The 6,731-nt window shown below is 47.0% G+C and overlaps 1 long non-coding RNA gene across 1 annotated transcript; it reads left to right on the top strand.

Moving 5' to 3' along the window:
• The first annotated feature begins 4,148 nt into the window (after positions 1–4,148).
• On the top strand, positions 4,149–5,053 carry LOC116223660. Its single transcript, XR_004165211.1, has 3 exons — positions 4,149–4,185; positions 4,948–4,988; positions 5,030–5,053. It is a non-coding gene; the product is annotated as an uncharacterized LOC116223660 (long non-coding RNA).
• Positions 5,054–6,731: the final 1,678 nt, after the last annotated feature.

Genomic DNA, 6,731 nt, shown 5'->3' with positions numbered 1-6,731 from the left:
ACCACGCAAGCCGGCAGGCCCGTTAGGAGGGCGTTGCAGTAATCAAGGCGTGAATTCACCAAGGTTTGCACCAGCAGCTGGGTGGCATACTGGGTTAGGTACGGCCTGATTTTGCGGATGTTGAATAGCGCAAAGCGGCAGGACCTAGAGACAGAGGCAATGTGGTCCGTGAAAGTCAGTTGGTCATCAATAATGACCCGAGGTTTCTTGCTGTTTTGGATGGAACAAGAGACAAGGAGTCAATATTGATGCTGATGTTGTGGTGGATGGCCTGTTTGGCTGGAAAGACCATCAGTTCCGTTTTGGCCAGGTTCAGCTGAAGGTGGTGGTTTTTCATCCATGTGGATATATCAGCAAGACAGTCCGAGATCCGCGCCGAGACAGTGGTGTCCTCAGGAGGGAAAGACAGAAACAGTTGAGTATCATCGGCATAGCAATGATAGGAAAAACCATGCGAGCGGATGATAGGGCCCAGCGAAGTGGTGTAAATGGCAAAGAGAAGTGGTCCCATCACCGAGCCTTGGGGCACCCCTGTGGTAAGGTGGTGAGGTACAGACAGCTGACCTTGCCATGACACATTGAACGAGCGCCCAGTGAGGTACGATTCAAACCAGGAGTGCGCCTTGCCAGAAATGCCCATACTTGACAGTATGGACAGAAGGATGCGGTGGTTGACTGTATCAAACGCAGCTGATAAATCAAGCAGGACGAGAGCTGAGGATTGAGCTGCTGCTCTAGCTGTTTTCAAGGCCTCCGTCACAGACAACAGGGCTGTTTCGGTGGAGTGACCACTTTTGAATCCAGACTGGTTTGGATCGAGGAGATTGTTCCTTGCTAGGAACTCTGTGACCTGTTTGGAAGCTGCCCTCTCAATGGTTTTTGATAGGAGCGTGAGAAGTGAGACCGGTCGATAGTTTCCCACCTGAGTGGGATCGAGAGACGGCTTCTTGAGCAGCGGTGTTACCCGAGCCACTTTAAATGAAGAAGGGAATGTTCCAGAATTAAATGAAGCATTAATCACCTGTGTTATTGCCGGTAAGACGGCAGGCGATATGGCTTGAAGGATATTGGATGGGATGGGGTCCAGCGGGCATGTAGTTGGACGGCTACCTGTTAGGATTTTGGAGACCTCACTCTCGCTGAGAGGGGTGAAAGAAGGAAATGATGAGCCATTGACGGTTGCGCCCTTAGGGGGGGGAGACAGTTGGTCGAACTGTTTCCCGATGGCTGCCACTTTCTCTGTGAAAAAGGAAGCAAAGTTATCAGCAGTGAGGTTAGTAGCTGGGGGAGGAGGGTAGAGCAGAGTTTTGAAGGTGGAGAATAGTTTCCGAGCGTCAGTTGCACCGTTGATCTTGTCGTTGAAAAAAGTCTTCTTAGCAGCAGTGATGCTGGATGAGAAGGAGGCCAGCAGTGTCTGGTAGCTTGCAAGATCGTCCAGTGCTGCAGATTTGTGCCACTTTCTCTCAGCTGCTCTGAGATTGGAGCGCTGCGTTCGGAGGGTATCACTCAGCCACGAATGAGACTGGGTAGAACGAGCAGGTCTGGTGGAAAGTGGACACAAAGTATCCAAGCATGAGCTCAGAGTGGAGTAGAGTGATTCTGTGGCATCATCGACACCTAGTGAGGAGAAAGTGGATAAAGGTGGAAGAGCAGAAGAAACCAGAGAGGAAAAGTGGGTGGGAGAGAGGTTGCGGAGGTTGCGCCGGAACGAGACCATCGGAGGGGGGACAGAGGGTTGCTCAATGAGCCGAACATCGAAGCGAATGAAGAAGTGGTCCGAGCGATGCAGAGGGGTTACCGTTAGGTTGTCCGTGGTGCAGTTCCGAGCAAGGATGAGGTCAAGCTCTTTTCCTGCTTTGTGAGTTGGAGGAGTGGGGACCTGTTGTAGGTCGAACGAGTGAACCAGGGTCCGAAAGTCAGCTGAGTTGGGATTGTCTAGGTGGATGTTCATGTCGCCAAGGATGAGTGTTGGACACTCCTGCTCAGGGATGGATGACAGCAGGGTGTCCAGCTCATGGACGAAATCACCCTGTTGTCCTGGTGGACGGTAGATAACAATCACATAAGTTTTAACAGGAGCAGTTACCATAATTGCATGATATTCAAAGGAGGCATACCTGTTTGAAGGCAGCAGTGGAGTGAATTTCCAGTTGTCTGAAATCAGCAGCCCCGTCCCACCTCCACGACCAGATGGCCGGGGAGTATGGGAGAAGGCATAGTTGGTGGAGAGGCCTGCCGGGGTAGCATTGTTTTCAGGTGTGATCCATGTCTCCGTGAGAGCTAAGAGCCCTAGGGAGAGGTGGTTGGCATAACCTGAGATGAAATCAGCTTTCCTGACTGCAGACTGACAGTTCCACAGGCCAACAGAGAAAGAGGTTACAGCCGAAGAGGTATGTTGAAGTGAGCGGAGATTACCCAGGTTGCGCTGTCGTCTGCTGCGCTGTGATCTTTTTTGACAACCAGTGACAACAGAGATGCTACTGTGACACATGGCTATGGCAGAATCAAAATGAAAAGTTTACCTTGTTTGTGAGCCTTGTTTCGGTGGACTTGTACAGGTAGACTTGCACGTCTTTACCCAAAAAGGTCTTGTACAGGTAGACTTGCACGTCTTTACCCAAAAAGGTCTTGTACAGGTAGACTTGCACGTCTTTACCCAAAAAGGTCTTCACACCAAAAGGGCTGAGCACGAGGGCTGACACTTCCGCTGACGCTTCAGCAACAGCCCTATGGAAGTAGCATGTTCACTGATTGCACCCGGCTGAAGGCCCTCCCAGTTTCTGCCTTGCCAAAGTGACCTGATTGCTGTGGGAGTGTCTTTCAACTGCAACCCAGCAATTAGTAGCCTTTCTTGATTTGAGTGAAACCAACTGAAGCCAATGGTGGTGGCAAGTTGGAACAGTTTCAGAGTAGTCTTAAAATACTTAAAATACAATCTAAGAGTGAAGCAGTACAGTTAGATATAATTACACACACAGTCTAGTAGCCCTGTAGCTCCTCTGAAGTGTCTAAGACTGGAGTCAAAATATATACCTCTGCTTAGTGAAATAGGCCCTCCCAGTTTCTGCCTTGCCAAAGTGACCTGATTGCTGTGGGAGTGTCTTTCAACTGCAACCCAGCAATTAGTAGCCTTTCTTGATTTGAGTGAAACCAACTGAAGCCAATGGTGGTGGCAAGTTGGAACAGTTTCAGAGTAGTCTTAAAATACTTAAAATACAATCTAAGAGTGAAGCAGTACAGTTAGATATAATTACACACACAGTCTAGTAGCCCTGTAGCTCCTCTGAAGTGTCTAAGACTGGAGTCAAAATATATACCTCTGCTTAGTGAAATAGGCCCTCCCAGTTTCTGCCTTGCCAAAGTGACCTGATTGCTGTGGGAGTGTCTTTCAACTGCAACCCAGCAATTAGTAGCCTTTCTTGATTTGAGTGAAACCAACTGAAGCCAATGGTGGTGGCAAGTTGGAACAGTTTCAGAGTAGTCTTAAAATACTTAAAATACAATCTAAGAGTGAAGCAGTACAGTTAGATATAATTACACACACAGTCTAGTAGCCCTGTAGCTCCTCTGAAGTGTCTAAGACTGGAGTCAAAATATATACCTCTGCTTAGTGAAATAGGCCCTCCCAGTTTCTGCCTTGCCAAAGTGACCTGATTGCTGTGGGAGTGTCTTTCAACTGCAACCCAGCAATTAGTAGCCTTTCTTGATTTGAGTGAAACCAACTGAAGCCAATGGTGGTGGCAAGTTGGAACAGTTTCAGAGTAGTCTTAAAATACTTAAAATACAATCTAAGAGTGAAGCAGTACAGTTAGATATAATTACACACACAGTCTAGTAGCCCTGTAGCTCCTCTGAAGTGTCTAAGACTGGAGTCAAAATATATACCTCTGATTTGAGAGAGGAGGCACCTGAAGAAGCAATAGAAATGAGCAGATGATGCAGAGAGAATATATTAGTGTACTGCAGGCAGGTGTCTGTGTCTGTGTCTGTGTCTGTGTCTGTGTCTGTGTCTGTGTCTGTGTCTGTGTCTGTGTCTGTGTCTGTGTCTGTGTCTGTGTCTGTGTCTGTGTCTGTGTGAAGGTATTAGTGTACTGCAGGCATAGGTGAAGAACAGAGAGAGTATATTAGTGTACTGCAGGCAGAGGAGGAGAACAGGGGGAATATATTAGTGTACTGCAGGCAGAGGTGAAGAACAGGGGGAATATACTGCAGGCAGAGGTGAAGAACAGGGGAAATATATTAGTGTACTGCAGGCAGAGGTGTGTGTGTGTGTGTGTGTGTGTGTGTGTGTGTGTGTGTGTGTGTGTGTGTGTGTGTGTGTGTGTGTGTGTGTGTGTGTGTGTGTGTGTGTGTGTGTGTGAAGGTATTAGTGTACTGCAGGCAGAGGTGAAGAACAGGGGGAATATATTAGTGTACTGCAGGCAGAGGTGAAGAACAGGGGGAATATACTGCAGGCGGAGGTGAAGAACAGGGGGAATATATTAGTGTACTGCAGGCAGAGGAGGAGAACAGGGGGAATATATTAGTGTACTGCAGGCAGAGGTGAAGAACAGGGGGAATATATTAGTGTACTGCAGGCAGAGGTGTGTGTGTGTGTGTGTGTGTGTGTGTGTGTGTGTGTGAAGGTATTAGTGTACTGCAGGCAGAGGAGAAGAACAGGGGGAATATATTAGTGTACTGCAGGCAGAGGTGAAGAACAGGGGGAATATACTGCAGGCAGAGGTGAAGAACATGGGGAATATATTAGTGTACTGCAGGCAGAGGAGGAGAACAGGGGGAATATATTAGTGTACTGCAGGCAGAGGTGAAGAACAGGGGGAATATACTGCAGGCAGAGGTGAAGAACAGGGGGAATATATTAGTGTACTGCAGGCAGAGGTGTGTGTGTGTGTGTGTGTGTGTGTGTGCGCGTGTGTGTGTGAAGGTATTAGTGTACTGCAGGCATAGGTGAAGAACAGGGGGAATATATTAGTGTACTGCAGGCAGAGGTGAAGAACAGGGGGAATATATTAGTGTACTGCAGGCAGAGGTGAAGAGTAGACTGGCTATGTGAAGGAGGGCAGAGCTCAGACAATAAAGGAAGAAGAAAGAACAAACTAGGTTCCACAAGGATCCATTTGAGTTGGTGAAGTCTTTATTCACTAAACGAGAGTTGAAAGAAAGGACCTAGAGGAGTATCACCACCAGCAGACATTCCTCCAATTGGAGAGGTTCACCAATGGATGATGGTGCACCCAGGTGGAGAGAGGTTGTGCAAGGGCTTCATCGTCTCCCGGCCCTAACAAGGTGCCTTATCGTGTCTATTAAGAAGCACCTGATGTTTTAAAATACCTATGAAAACTGTCTATCTGACACACACACACACACACACACACACACACACACACACACACACATGTTTTGAAATACCTATGAAAACTGATGGTGGTGTATCTGGGCGACCCCAATGAGCATGCAACCAAACACACCATAGAATGTGATGACGTAGCTATGAAAAGTTAATACAGCAAGCCAGTTAATGTTACAGCGTGTGTTGAGGCCCAAATGACCAATCAAAGTGATTCTCTTTCCACCGATACCGATCACCGATCGTTTATGAGAAATATTTGCCGATACCAATCTTTTTTTTGAGATTTGTGTTTTTAATTAGCATCTGGTGTAGCCTAAAGAAATATGAATTCAAGAAAACATAGTGAATTATATAACATTATTTAATTATTCCCAGGCTGGAAAAAAACTAACGAAATAGCCTAAGCTATAGGCTATAATATCTGAGTATGACATGCACCTTTTCGTTTAGAATATGCCACGTCTGTAACATCTCGAATGCTGTTACTAGGGCTACAGCAGTGTGGGTGCCGGAGAACTCCTTTCGAAGTTGGAAGTCTGCGTCAATCCACTGAGCTGGCAAACTCAGCATTGACAGGGGGCTGACGTCTGAGCTCCAGATATCACTCGTAAAGCTAATGAAAGAAGAAGTGTTTGCTTTTTAGAAGGCTATGGACGTGTAAATACACTGCCTGGTAGAGCTCGGGTAGGGATACATCTGCAAAATATGTGCGACCTGGGAAAGTGTAGCGGGAGAGAGTGAGAGAGCAGCCTACGGACTCCCATGTCTTCGACCACCCTGAGCGGCTGGTCGTCCAGCCCTATAAACTCCATTACTTTTCCTGTGATATCCTTAGCCTTCTTGCTATCACGGTTATACGCACGGGTGCTCTCTATAGTGGCTTGTGTTAGCAGGCGTTTCTCTGCCTTTTTCTTGTTTTCATTCTCAGCAGTCAGCCTTTCAAACTCGCCATGCACCATGTGATGCAACTTTAAGTGCCTTATTGATTGTGTTGAAGGATTTTACCTTAACTCCCCCACGAGGTATTTTATCCTTGCACAGATTGCAGATGGCATGTGTGACATCTGTCTCATACACTTTATATTACTTCCACACGGCCAACATATTTTAGATTATGCGAGAATGTGGCTCTGTGTAGTGGGTTAATGAGCATGAGACAATGGCTCATGTTGTTTGCGTCATTGATCGGTTGATATGATCGGCGATTAGAAAGCATTATCAGAATTCCCCAAGCTCATATTTTTACTGAATATCGTCCAATTCTGATTGCTGGCCGATCCATCTGGGCATCCCTAACATGAGCTGTTACTTTCACTCACATGGTATTAACACTCTGACATACTCACACATCTCAGCTCCAGTTCCTGTTTTCCCTTTAAAT

This window comes from Clupea harengus, chromosome 2 (genome assembly GCF_900700415.2).
Source record: "Clupea harengus chromosome 2, Ch_v2.0.2, whole genome shotgun sequence".
NCBI classification, from domain to species: Eukaryota; Metazoa; Chordata; class Actinopteri; order Clupeiformes; family Clupeidae; genus Clupea; species Clupea harengus.
The sequence above is the reverse complement of the archived record's forward strand: the minus strand, read 5'-3'. Positions and strand labels throughout refer to the sequence as shown.